This window comes from Pan paniscus, chromosome 2 (assembly GCF_029289425.2).
Source record: "Pan paniscus chromosome 2, NHGRI_mPanPan1-v2.0_pri, whole genome shotgun sequence".
Classification (NCBI taxonomy): Eukaryota; Metazoa; Chordata; class Mammalia; order Primates; family Hominidae; genus Pan; species Pan paniscus.
Genome location: NC_085926.1, coordinates 23,591,285 through 23,604,326, shown reverse-complemented (window position 1 = coordinate 23,604,326; position 13,042 = coordinate 23,591,285). Strand labels below are relative to the sequence as shown.

The 13,042-nt window shown below is 41.6% G+C and overlaps 1 long non-coding RNA gene and 1 other non-coding gene across 2 annotated transcripts in view; one reads left to right on the top strand and one right to left on the bottom strand.

Annotated features, from left to right (window-relative positions):
• LOC117979605 (uncharacterized) overlaps positions 1-662 on the bottom strand; it is a 126,364-nt gene extending 125,702 nt beyond the window's left edge. The window contains exon 1 of the long non-coding RNA XR_004670476.2: positions 393-662. This is a non-coding gene — a long non-coding RNA (uncharacterized LOC117979605). The remainder of the gene's footprint in view (positions 1-392) is intronic.
• Positions 663-2,728: 2,066 nt separating this feature from the next.
• LOC112439406 (U6 spliceosomal RNA) lies at positions 2,729-2,832 on the top strand. The gene has a single exon (XR_003027696.1). It is a non-coding gene; the product is annotated as a U6 spliceosomal RNA (small nuclear RNA).
• The last annotated feature ends 10,210 nt before the right edge of the window (positions 2,833-13,042 follow it).

Genomic DNA, 13,042 nt, shown 5'->3' with positions numbered 1-13,042 from the left:
GCTGGAAGCCCAAGATGAAGGTGCCAGCAGGTTGGGCTTCCGCTGAGGCCCCTGTCCTTGGCCTGCAGATGGCAACCCTCTTGCTGTATCTTCCCATGCTTGTCTTACTCCCCCAACATCTCTGTGTGTCTTAATCGCCTCTTCTTAGAAGGACACTAGTCATATTGGACCAGGGCCCACGCTAACAGCATCATTTTAAATTAATTACCTCTTTGAAGACCCTACCTCCAAATACAGTCACATTCTGAGGTATTGTGGATTAAGACTTCAACATATGAATTTTCGGAGAAAGAGGATTCAGTCCCTAACACCTTCTACAAGCTCCATCAGCCCTACCCAACTCCCCATTCCTCCCCAGAGGTGAGAGAAGTGGGAATACGGACAAGCCTTACCTGTAGAATTTCCAAAGAAGAATGCTTCCAGAAGAACTACTACCAGATCATTTCCTCGCTGAACCTGGACCACTGGACTGATCTCTCTACAACAGGCTCGGACTCTCAAACAGCCTCTTTCACCTCACCTGCCTGCTCTGCAGGTCTGAAGTGACCACATAGAAGTTACAAGTCTCCTCTTCTATAACCCCCTATGTGGTAGGTTGCTGCCAAAGATGAAGAGAGTCATGATCGCACCACTGCACTCTGGCCTGGTGGACAAAGGGAGGCTCTGTCTCAAAGAAAAAAAAAAAGATGGCTACACCAATCCATCCATTTTTGAATGAGTACATCATTTTTCCCATCTAGAGGTGGGGCCTATTTACCCTCACCTCCTCTCGAATCTGAGTTACTTTTGAGGCCTGCTTTTCTTTTTTTTTGAGTTTTTAGAGACAGGGTCTCACTACACTGCCCAAGTTGGGCTTGAACTCCCGATCTTCCTGCCTCAACCTCCTGAGTAACTGGGACCTCAGGTGCACACCATTGTCCCCAGCTTTTTGTGTCTTGCTTTGACCAATAGAATGTAGTGGAAGTGATGCTGTGCCAGGTTAGCCCTTAGGAGGCCGGGCAGCTTCCACTTCTGCCCTGTTGAAACGGTGAGACCACCATGCTGTCGAGAAGCCCAGGTTGCCTTGTGGGGAGGCCCTGTGGAGGATAACAAAGATGTCCCAGCCAACAGCTCAGCCCAGCCAGCAGCTGCTTAGAGTCAAAAGAGTGACCCAGTTGGGACCACAGAATAATGAGAACTAATCATCATTGCTTAAGCCACTAAGTTTTGGGGGTGATTTGTTATGTAGCAGTAGATCACTGAAACACCTCTTCCCAGTTCATCTCTCCCCTGAGCTTCCTATGTGTTATCCAAGGTTTCAATCACTGTGCTCATCTCAGTGTGAGGGAATGAAATGCTTGCCTTCGTGGAAAAGAGACATGAATGGCACTGTAGAACAAAGCTGTGTGGGAGATCTCTTATAGTTCACTTCTTCTCTTGTCCTACTGGCTTCATTCTTAACTTACATGTTATTATGTGAAATTTCTATAGCAAAGAGTTATTCTTCATACAGGAGGTGCAAGCTATATAGACAAAGACTGGACACAACCTTTATTTATTTATTTATTGAGATGGAGTCTTGCTCTGCCGCTCAGGTTGGAGTGCAATGGCATTTTCTTGACTCACTGCAACCTCCACCTCTTGAGTTCAAGCGATTCTCCTGCCTCAGCCTCCTGAGTAACCGGGATTACAGGCGCACACCACCACACCCAGCTAATTTTTGTATTTTTGGTAGAGTCGGTGTTTCACCATGTTGGCCAGGATAGTCTTGACCTGCTGACCTCATGATCCATCTGCCTTGGCCTCCCAAAGTGCTGGGATTACAGGCATGAGCCACCATGCCCCGCCAAGACAACCTTTATTACATGGGAAATTTTTGTCATAACTATACTCCCGGTGTGCTATGTCGTAGTATATTTATGAGGATATGAAAACCATGGTTACATAGAGATGCTTTGGAGAAACGGTGTCACTAGAAACAGGTACCATACTCCATTCCTGCACTTTAAAGTTTCACATTCGTTATGCAGTCAGCTGGGCTTTGCTGCATCGTATTGCAGTTGGAAAGTTTTTTTGTTTTGTTTTGTTTTTTCAAGTGAAAACCAAGGCACAGAGAAACTGAATGACTTATGTCGAGGCAAAGCATTGGTAGACATCAAGAGAGGCTGTTATATTCTTGACGTCAATGCTGAGACAAGTCTCGTGGTGGAGTAGACACTACGTACAATAGGAAGGAGTAGGAAGGGCCAGAAGGCAGCATGGAAAAGCCCTGAGGATGAGGCCTTGTTTTGTTCATCTTGTAGCTCCTGGAACACCTTGGTAATCTGTGTGTGTTAGAGCCCATTGACTTTCACTCTGTGTCTAGAGCACAGATTTGCCTGGAGAAACCTGGGTTCAAGCCCTGGATCTCCTGCTCCCTGGCTGTCTGATACTGGCCAAATCAGTAAATATGCAGATGGTCTGGTTTCCTCACCTCCAAAATGAAGGTGTGAATACTCTACCACTCCTAATGCTTAATAGCATTCTGCAAAACATTTAGAAGTAATAGTGTTCTAGAATACCACAGGATGCTAAGGATGTAGCTTCTGGGAAAACTGAGGCACAAGAAGATTAAATGATTTTTCCCCAAGGTTTAGAGACAATAACTGAAAGAGGTAAAACTAAAACCCAAGTCTCCCAACTTCCACTATTAGTACTAATACTATTACTACTTTCTACTTCAAAGGATTGTGGTAAGACAAAATTTAGAGTGCTTGCTTCGGCAGCACATACACTAGAATTGGAATAAATGAAAGATTAGCATGGCCCCCATGCAAGGATAACATGCAAATTCATGAAGTGATTTAAATTTAAAACAATTTTTTAAATTAAAATATTGGCTGGGCTCCGTGGCTCATGCCTATAATCCCAGCACTTTGGGAGGCCGAGGCAGGCAGAACACTTGAGGTCAGGAGTTTGAGATCAGCCTGGCCAACATGGTGAAACCCCGTCTCTACTAAAAATACAAAAAATAGATGGGCATGGTGGCTCATGCCTGTAATCCCAGCACTTTGAGAGGCTGAGGCTGGCAGATCACTGGAGGTCAGGCCAGGATCGCACCATTGCACTCCAGCCTGGGAAACAAGAGTGAAACTCCATCTTAAAAAAAAATAAAAAGAAAAAAGAAAAAAGAAATATTTCTTAATATGTTTTTTTTTTTTTTAAAACTGACATGATAACTTTTTAAGTAGAGAATTATCTTTCTATTTTAAAATGTTACATCTGAGTTCTTTAGATTTCAAATTGTATTTGAACTGAACTTTCAAATTGTTGCTGTTGTGAAGGAATGTCTTGATTCAGCTCTTTGTCTAGGGCCCTCTGTCTCAGGAAAGAAAATGCATTCTTTGGAGAATATAAAGCCTGCTATGACCCTGCTGAGTTGTAAATAGTTTGTGCTATCCAGAAACAGTACTCGATTTGAAAATACCATTTTAAAGACATCATTTGTTGTTTGACTACCACTTCCTATTTCCTACAAAAATTGGAAAACTAGAATAGCAAGTCCTGTCCTCTTGGGACTTATTTCCTCATTTGTTTGATGTCTCCTTCCAACTTGAAAATACTGTGTGTCACTTATTTGTGATATGAAATGAAAGTGAGCTGCCAGCATTCTGTTTTGATAACTTTTGAGGGTGGAGTGGAGAAAATATGACATCATTTAAAATTTTAAGAAGCAACCAGAGTTTGCATTAAGCAACTGCTATTTGCAGGCAACATCCACAAGTCATTACTTCCCATCTTTTGGCCCTTAATGACTTTCTTAGCTTTCATTCCTCCCAAATGGAGCAGTCAAAAGACCATCAATCCAATCAAATATGGAGGTTAAAGAAACCATCTGTGTAGGACAGGACATTCAGAATGGTGAAGTAAGCTCAGCAGACCCTCTCTCCAGCAAAACAACTCAAGTGGTGAAAATAATAAAAAGGCAATAATTTAAAGCCCCTGGAAATTGTTCAAAGGATGTACAGGAAACAAAGAAAAAGTCCCTTAAAAAATATATTAAACCTTCGTAGGAAGGGTCTGTGGCAGTTGAGCCACCTCCTGCTTCCTTACCCTCTGCACCCCTAGCTCAGTGTTAATGGAAGTGCTACCCATTCTACACCCTCCACTCTGGGCAGGTGTGGCCAAGATGATGGGGGCTCTCTTTTCACACCCCCTTTCCACCTGCCAGTCTGAGGGTATGGTTTCACCCCTCCTGCCCCCACCCCTGTGTTGCAGAAGCTCTATTCTAGGCAGTACCAACTCCCTTTCTCTATCTTGCCTCCCTTGATTGTAGGGTAGAAGTTCTACTCCAGGTGAAGCAGGCTGAGAATACTGGGGCCCCTGTCACCCCCACCCAGCTCACTCACTAGTAGTAGGGAGGTTCCATGCTGCAACGGACAAGCCAAGAAGAACAGGCTTATCCACAGCTGCCACAGCTGCCACCCCAGTACCTACTTGCAAATCTGGGCATTCATCACTCTGGGAAAAGTGGGTCCCTGACCCCAGCTCCTTGCAGTCTTGCACAGGTTCTGTCCCAGGGGAAAGGCAAACCAAGATGACAAAGAGGCCGGGCATGATGGCTGATGCCCATAATCCCAGCACTTTGGGAGGCTGAGGCAGGACGATCACTTGAAGCAAGGAGTTGGAGACCAGCCTGGGCAACAAAGCAAGACCCCATCTCTAAAAATAAAAATTTAAAAATTAGCTGAGTGTGGTGGTGCACATCTGTAGTCCCAGGTACTAGGGAGGCTAAGGTGGGAGGATCACTTGAGCCTTGAGGTTGAGGCTGTAGTGAGCTATGCACTCAGCCTGGGTGACAGAATGAGACCCTGTCTCAAAAAATAAACAAATAAAAATAAAGTAAATAATAATATTGCAGTCTTCCCTGGCAGTCTGGAAGACTGTATACATGTCCAAGGCTGTACCCTTCCAGGGTGTGATCAGAGGAGTGACCACAGAGCTCTAAGATAATAGAACATGAGAGAAAAAGGTAACCCCTTCCCCCACAACTGGGCTAGCAACCTTCAAGCCACACACATTTCCAACAATAAACATCTAACTGCTAAGCAGGCTTAAATACAACATATGAACAATAAGAAGGTGACCTGCCAGAAGTGATTCCTAGCCTAAGTGGCCAGGCTAAAAGAGAATAACAAGGTCAGAGAAATCTGAGGTTGAATGTCAGAGGCTGCACACTGCAAGGGACACAAACTTTGCAGGATTACTTTAGTCAAGTCGCTAAGCAAATAAATAAACCCCAGGAAACAATAACCATCACCACCCCTAGCAGTGGCGTCAGTATCCACAGTTGCTACAAAATATTACCTAAAATATTTAGTTTTCAACAAAAAAATGCCAGGCATGCAAAAACAAAACCAAACAAAAAAATAAGAAAGTGTGACCCATACACAAGAAAAAAAAAAGCCAGCAATAGAAACTGCCTTTGAAGGGGTCCAGATAGTGGACCTAGTAGACAAGGCTTCAAAACAGCCATTCTGATCGATAGCTTCCTGGCTAACATGGTGAAACCCCGTCTCTACTAAAAATCAAAAAATTAGCCAGGCGTGGTGGCGGGCACCTGTAGTCCCAACTACTCGGGAGGCTGAGGCAGGAGAATGGCGTGAACCCGGGAGGCGGAGGTTGCAGTGAGCCGAGATTGCGCCACTGCACTCCAGCCTGGGTGACAGAGCAAGACTCTGTCAAATAAATAAATAAATAAAATAAAATATAAAAATAAAACAGCTATTCTAAGCATGCTCAAAGAACTAAAGAAAACCCTTCTCAGAAAATTAAAGGAAGATATGATAGCAATGTCTTATCAGAAGAAAATAGCTAGAAATGTTCACAAGTGCCAGTTAAAAAACAAAAGAAAGAAAACGCCAGGCACAGTGGCTCATGCCTGTAATCCCAGCACTTTGGAAGGCCAAGGCAGGCGGATCAATTGAGGTCAGGAATTCAAGACCAGCCTGGCCAACATGGTGAAACACTGTCTCTACTAAAAATACAAAAATTAGCCAGGCGTGGTAGTGGGCACCTGTAATCCTAGCTACTTGGTAGGCTGAGGCAGAAGAATCACTTGAACCTGGGAGGCAGAGGTTGCAGTGAGCCGAGATCACGTCACCGCAGTCCAGCCTGGGCAACAGAGTGAGATCCTGTCTCAAAAAAACAAAACAAAACAAAACAAAACAAAACAAAACAAAACAAAACAAACAAACAACAAAGAAAATATCAATAAAGAGAAACTATTAAAAAGAACCAAATAGAAATTCTGAACATAGAAAGTACAAACAGAAATGAAAAATTTATAAAGGGGTTCAACAGTAAATTTGAACTGGCAGAGAAATCCAAAGGAAGTCAGAAAGTACTTAGAGCTAAATGAAAATAAAGACACGGCATACCAAAACTTATGGGATACAGCTAAAGTAGTGCTGAGAGGGAATTTTATAGCTATAAATGCCTATGTTAACAAAGAGGAATGATCTCCAATCAGTAACCTAAACTTCTCCCCTAAGACTCTGGCAAAAGAAGAGCAAACTAAACTGAAGCAAGTAGAAGGAAGAAAAGAATAAAAATTAGAGTAGAAATTAATAAAATAAAATAAAAAGTAGGAAAACAATAGAGACAATCAGTAAAACCAAAGTTGATTATTGAAAAGATGGACAAAAATGACAAAGCTTTAGCTAGATAGACCAAGAGAAAAAGAGAGAAGGCTCAAATTGCTAGAATCAGAAATGAAAGAGGAGACACTACTGCTGACTTTACAGAAATACAAGGGATTATAAGGGCATACTACGGGCTGCATGCCAAAAAAAGCAGATAATTTAGATGAGATGGAAAATTCACAGAAAGACATGTACTACTGAAACTGATTAGAGAAGTAGAAAATCTGAATCGACCTATATCCGGTAAAGAGATCAAATTAGTAATTTTCAAACTTCCTGTAAAAGAAAACTCAAGTCCAAGTGGCTTCACTGATACACTTTCCAACTCATACTTTGAGGCTAGTATTTACCCTGATACCAAAATCAAAGACATTACAAGAAAAGAAAAAAGGACCAACATCCCTTATGAATACAAAAATTCTCAAAAATACAAACATAAAATACTGGCAAACAAAATACAGCAACATATAAGGAGGTTTATATACCATGAGCAAGTGGGATTTATACCAGGAATACAAGGTGAGTTTACAGTCAGAAATCAATTAATGTAATACACACTATTAATAGAATAAAGCATCCATAGTAGAAAGGAAGAATTAAAACAACCTCTTTTTACAGATGACATGATCTTTTATATAAAAAATCCCAAAGAATCTACTAAAAAACTAATAGAACTAGTAAACAAGCTCATCAAGGTAACAGGATATAAGATTAACATTCAAAAGTCAATTTTATTTTTACTCACTAAAAAGAAATATTGCAAAAAGGAAATTAAAATAATTCAATTGATAGTAGCATCAAAAAGAATAAAATAGGCATAAATTTAATAAAAATACACAATTTATACACTTAAAACTATAAAATATTGCTGAAATAAATTTAAAAGTCCTCAATAAATGCATTAGAATGGTATAAATCATTGCTTGGAAGATTCAATATCACTAAAATGGCAGCATTCCCCAAATGGATTTATGGATTCAACACAGTCTCTATCATAATCCCAGCTGGTCTGTGGTAGAAATTGATATACTTATCCTAAAATTCTCATGAAAATGCAAGGGACCCAGAATAGACAAAACAACCTTGGAAAAGAAGATCAAAGTTGGAGGACTCACATTTCCTGATTTCAAAACTTGCTACCAAAGTTACAGTGATCAGGGCAGTTGCTGTGGCTCATGCCTGTAACCCCAGCACTTTGGGAGGCCAAGGTGGGAGGATTGTTTGAGTCCAGGAGTTCGAGACCATACCAGGCAACATAGGGTGGCCCTCATCTCTACAAAAAAAAAAAACCAAAACAACAACAACAACAAAAATTAAAAAATTAGCCAGGTGTGGTGGCACGCACCTGTGGTTCCAGGTACTCAGGAAGCTGAGGTGGGAGGATCGCATGAGCCAGGAAGACAGAGGCTGCAGTGAGCTGTGACCATGCCAACTGCACTCCAGCCTGGGTGACACAGCAAGACTTTGTCTCAAAAAAATAAATAAATAAAAAATAAATTAAAAAAAGTTATAGTAATCAATACAGTGTGGTACTGACATAGACATAGTCACAGAGGTCAATGGAATAGAATTGAGAATCCAGAAACAAAGCTTTACATTTATCGTCAGTTGGTTTTCTACCAGGGTGCCATGACAATTCAGTGGAAAAAGAATAATCTTTTCAACAAATGGTGCTGGAACAACTGGATACCCTTATGCAAAAGAATGCATTTCATATCATATGCAAACATTTACTCCAAATGTATTGGAGAGCTAAATGCAAGAGTTAAAACTATAAAACTCACTGGGTGCAGTGGCTCTTGCCTGTAATCCCAGCACTTTTGGAGGCGGAGGAGGGCGGATCATTTGAGGTCAGGAGTTCAAGACGAGGCTGACCAACATGGTGAAACCCCATCTCTACTAAAAACACAAAAATTAGCTGGGTGTGGTGTCAGGCACCTGTAATGCCAGCTACTAGGGAGGCTGAGGCAGGAGAATCATTTGAACCCTGGAGGCAGAGATTGCAGTGACCCGGGATCATGCCACTGCACTCCAGCCTGGGTGACAGAGTGAGACTCTGTCTGAAAAAACAAACAAACGAACAAAAAAACTAAACTATAAAACTCTTAGATGAGATTTCTTAAATACCCGAATTATAAGAAACAAAAGAAAGCATAGATAAAATTGGACTACATCAAAATTGAACACTTTTATGCATGGAAGGACATTATCAAGAAAGTGAAATGCCAATCTACAGAACAAGAGAAAATATTAGCAAATCATATGTCTGATAAAGGATGTGCTTCCATATTATATAAAAAACTCTTGAGAATTAAAAAAACAACCCAATTAGCCAGGTGCGGTGGCTCATGCTGTAATCCCAGCACTGTGGGAGGCCGAGGCGGGCGGATCATGAGGTCAGGAGATCGAGACCATCCTGGCTAACACAGTGAAATCCAGTCTCTACAACAAAATACAAAAAAAAATTAACTGGGCGTGGTGGCGGGCACCTGTAGTCCCAGCTACTTGGGAGGCTGAGGCAGGAAAATCGCTTGAGTCCGGGAGGCGGAGGATGCAGTGAGCCGAGCACTCCAGCCTGGGTGTCAGAGCGAGACCCCGTCTCAAAAACAAAAAACAAAAAAAACACCCAATTAAAAAATTGGGCAAAGTATTTGAGTAGATATCTTTCCAAATAAGATATATAGAATGCCAATTAGCCCATGAAAATATGCTAAATATCATTAGTCACTAGGGAAACGCAAATCAAAAGTACAAGATACCACTTTATACCCACTAGGATGACTATAGTAAAAAATACAGACTCTAACAAGTATTGGTGAGTATATGGAGAAATTGGAACACTCATGCACTGCTAGTGGAATTGTAAAACGGTGTAGCCTTGTGAAAAGCAGTCTGGCAGTTCCTCAAAAAAGTTAAATATAGAATTACCATATGACCTAGCAATTCCACTCATAGGTATATACCCAAGTGAACTGAAAACATATGTCCACACACAAGCTTGAACATGAATGCCTGTAGCAGCACTATTCATAATAATTAAAAAGTGGAATCAATCTAGACATTTATCAACTGATGAATAAAGAAAATGTAGTATATCTGAATAATAGAATATTATTTGTCAATAAAAAGCAATGAAGTAGAAGTACTGATAGAGACTGTAAGTTGGATGAGCCTCAAAAACATTATGCTAAGTAAAGTAAGCCAGTCCCAAAATATCACATATTGTATAAGTCCTTTTATATGAAATGTCCATAAAAGACAAATCAACAGAGACACAAAGTAGATTAATGTCTGCTCAGGCCTGGGAGTTACTGTAGGCATGGGAATGATTGCTAATGGGTATAGGGCTGGTTTTTTGTTGATTTTGTTGCTTTTTTTTGAGAGACAAAAATGTTCTAAAAGTGGGTGGTTGTGGGGGTTGCACAACTCTGTGAATATATAAAAAATGTGAATTATATACATTAAATAAATAAATTGCCTACTCTGTTAATTATATCTCAATGAGGCTGTTTAAAAACATCAGTGTATGTTTTCCTTGAAGAAAAAAGAAATTAATTGTCAATCTTCCAAGTAGTTTAAAAATCTTAATGTCTCTTACTCAAAAATAAAAAGAGTATTTATGGTTTCAGAATCATTCATCCTGGGGACAGATGACTAGAGCAATTTTCCAGATACATAGGATTGAAAACCAATGGGAACAGGTGGCATGAATTTAGTTCCATTGATTGCTCCCAGTCAGACTGCAAAAAGGGTTTTTGGAAAACACTGAATTAGAAAAAATACCTTATTTGTCTTAAAACTAACACAATTACCAGGAAGCTGTGGGTTTATATTTGGAAAGATCATTTTACATTACCAGTTTTTGCTATGAAATGAAATCTCTTTCAACTCAAAATTCTGGCAGATTTTTTTTTCCTCATGGGGATTTTAAAATTTTATTCACATGCTTTTTAAAAAGAGAGAAACTTCTTCGTAAACATGATCTGTTTCTCATACTTTCCAGTGGCTGATTATATCCACATTTTTAAGCAGATGGCAGTTAAGGATACTAACAAAAAGAAAACACATTTTAATTTCCTTTATTAAATTGAGGTAGGAAGATAATCTTAGGATGATTAAATTAGAGAACTTAAATAACTCACTCCTTAGGAAAATGATGGCTGAAACCGCAGAGCTACTTATGTAGTGACAATGGAAAACAAGTGGTCACAGGGAATGGGGAGAAGGCTTATTTTCTTTGATAACAAAGAAACAAGGAGGCTCTCTGTAATAGACAGTGCCATCTCCCCCTCACTCTATGCACAGCTCCAGATAGGACGGAAATTGCTGGGAGCCTTGGTGCTCTGCGCACACACATGAGATTGAAAACCTTAGCAGGTGATAATCTGCCACTCGGTACGCTCAGCACTTTCTCTGGTTACACGGAAGAAAACATTAAGGGTTTCCTCGATTTACCGCCACTTTCTCAGAACACCACGCGTGTGAGGTGGCCATTAAAAGCGACCTGCCATTCTCTTTCAAAGCAAAAATGTCATAACCTCTTCTTCAAGAGGCTTTTCCACTTTATTACGTTTTCTTGCTCAGTTCTGGGAAGTAGATATTTTCTATCAGGACAAGGAGAATAAGTCTTTTGAACTGTCAAATAGGAAATTGCCTTTATTTCTTCAAGGTATGAGTTACATATGCTTCATCCCAGGAATATAAACCAGCCAGACAATAGGTCTGTCCACACATATGCAGGGATAATGTAGCACCCCAGACCTTTGTCAAATCTGCTCTGAGTTACAGGAGTTTATTGATGAAACTGTGGATGAAGCTGATGCCAATACACCTCAGGGCCCTGACTGGCCTGTAGGTTAAGGGTTCACGAGACAAAGTGAAGCAGGGGAGGCCCTGACCCACGCCACTGGAGGGAAAAACACGCTAGACGTTTAGAAAACGAGACTTGGCTAGATTTTTTTTTTTCCTTCTGAGACGGAGTCTCACACCATCGCCCAGGCTGGAGTGCAGTGGCCTGATCTCGGCTCACTGCAACCTCAGCCTCCCAGGTTCAAGCAATTCTCCTGCCTCAGCCCCCTGAGTAGCTGGGATCACAGGCATGTACCACCACACCCGGCTAATTTTTTGTATTTTTAGTAGAGACAGGGCTTCACCATGCTGGCCAGGCTGGCCTCGAACTCGTCCCTCAAATGATCCACCTCCCTCAGCCTCCCAAAGTGCTGGGATTACAGGTGTGAGCCACTGCCCCCAGACACTTGGCTAGATTTTTAAGACTGCTTGTATATTCCATGTTTTAAGGGCTGATAATATTTGAGCAAGTAAAGAAAAAAGCATGGTACTAGCTATACAAAAGTTGAAAAGCACCGTAACTTTTGCTCCTGCTCTGCTTTCATAGTGGACACATTGGTTAAGGCCATTCTCATACATTCTAGAAGAATCCAATTGGTTAGAAAGAATCAACTCTTCTCCAGGAAAGAGGACCTATTAGGCTGCCTGTTTTTCAGGATCTGTGATAGACTGAGTGCATATCCCATCCCACCCACTTTCCTCACGATGTAAACTGACGCCTCTCCATCGAGAGGTAGGGTCTATGCTCCCTCCCCTTGAACCCAGGCAGACTTTTGTAACTGCCTTGACCCATCAGATGCGGTGGAAGTGATACGATATGTGACTTCTGAGGTCATAAAAGCAACTCGGCTTCTGCTTGACTCTCTGTCTCTCTGGGTCACTTGTCCTTGGAACCCAGCCACCGTGTCAGAGGGAAGCCCAGGCTGGGGACCCAGGCCACAGCCAGCATCAACTGCCAGACACCGAAGTGAATGGACCTCCCGACAGTGCCAGCTCCCTGAATCCTTATTGATTTAAGCCATTTTGTGTTGGGATAAGTTGTTATGCAGCGATAGAAAACTAATAAAAGAAAGATCTAGGCCTCTTCTTGGTGAAAAGCCGCAAGACAAGGGAAATTAAAGATATTTTAAGCCAGGCACAGTGGCTCATGCCTGTAATCCCAGCAGTTTGGGAAGCTGAAACAGGAGGATTGCTTGAGCCCAGGAGTTTGAGACCAGTTGGGCAATATAGTGAGACCCATCTCTACAAAAAATTTATAAATTAGCCAAGCGTGGTGGTGTGCACCTGCAGTCGCAGCTACTTGAGAGGCTGAGGCAGGAGGATTGCTTGAGCCCCGGAGGTCCAGGCTGCAGTGAGCTGTGATTGCACCACCACACTCCAGACAGTGTGACAGAGTAAAACTCTGTCCCGCCCCCCCGCAAAGAAAACCCCAAAACTCATTAGCTGTGTGATTTTGGGCAAGTTACTTAACATCTCTGTGCTCCAGGTTCCTTGCCTATCAGTGGAGCCAACATTAATATCTATTTCACAGA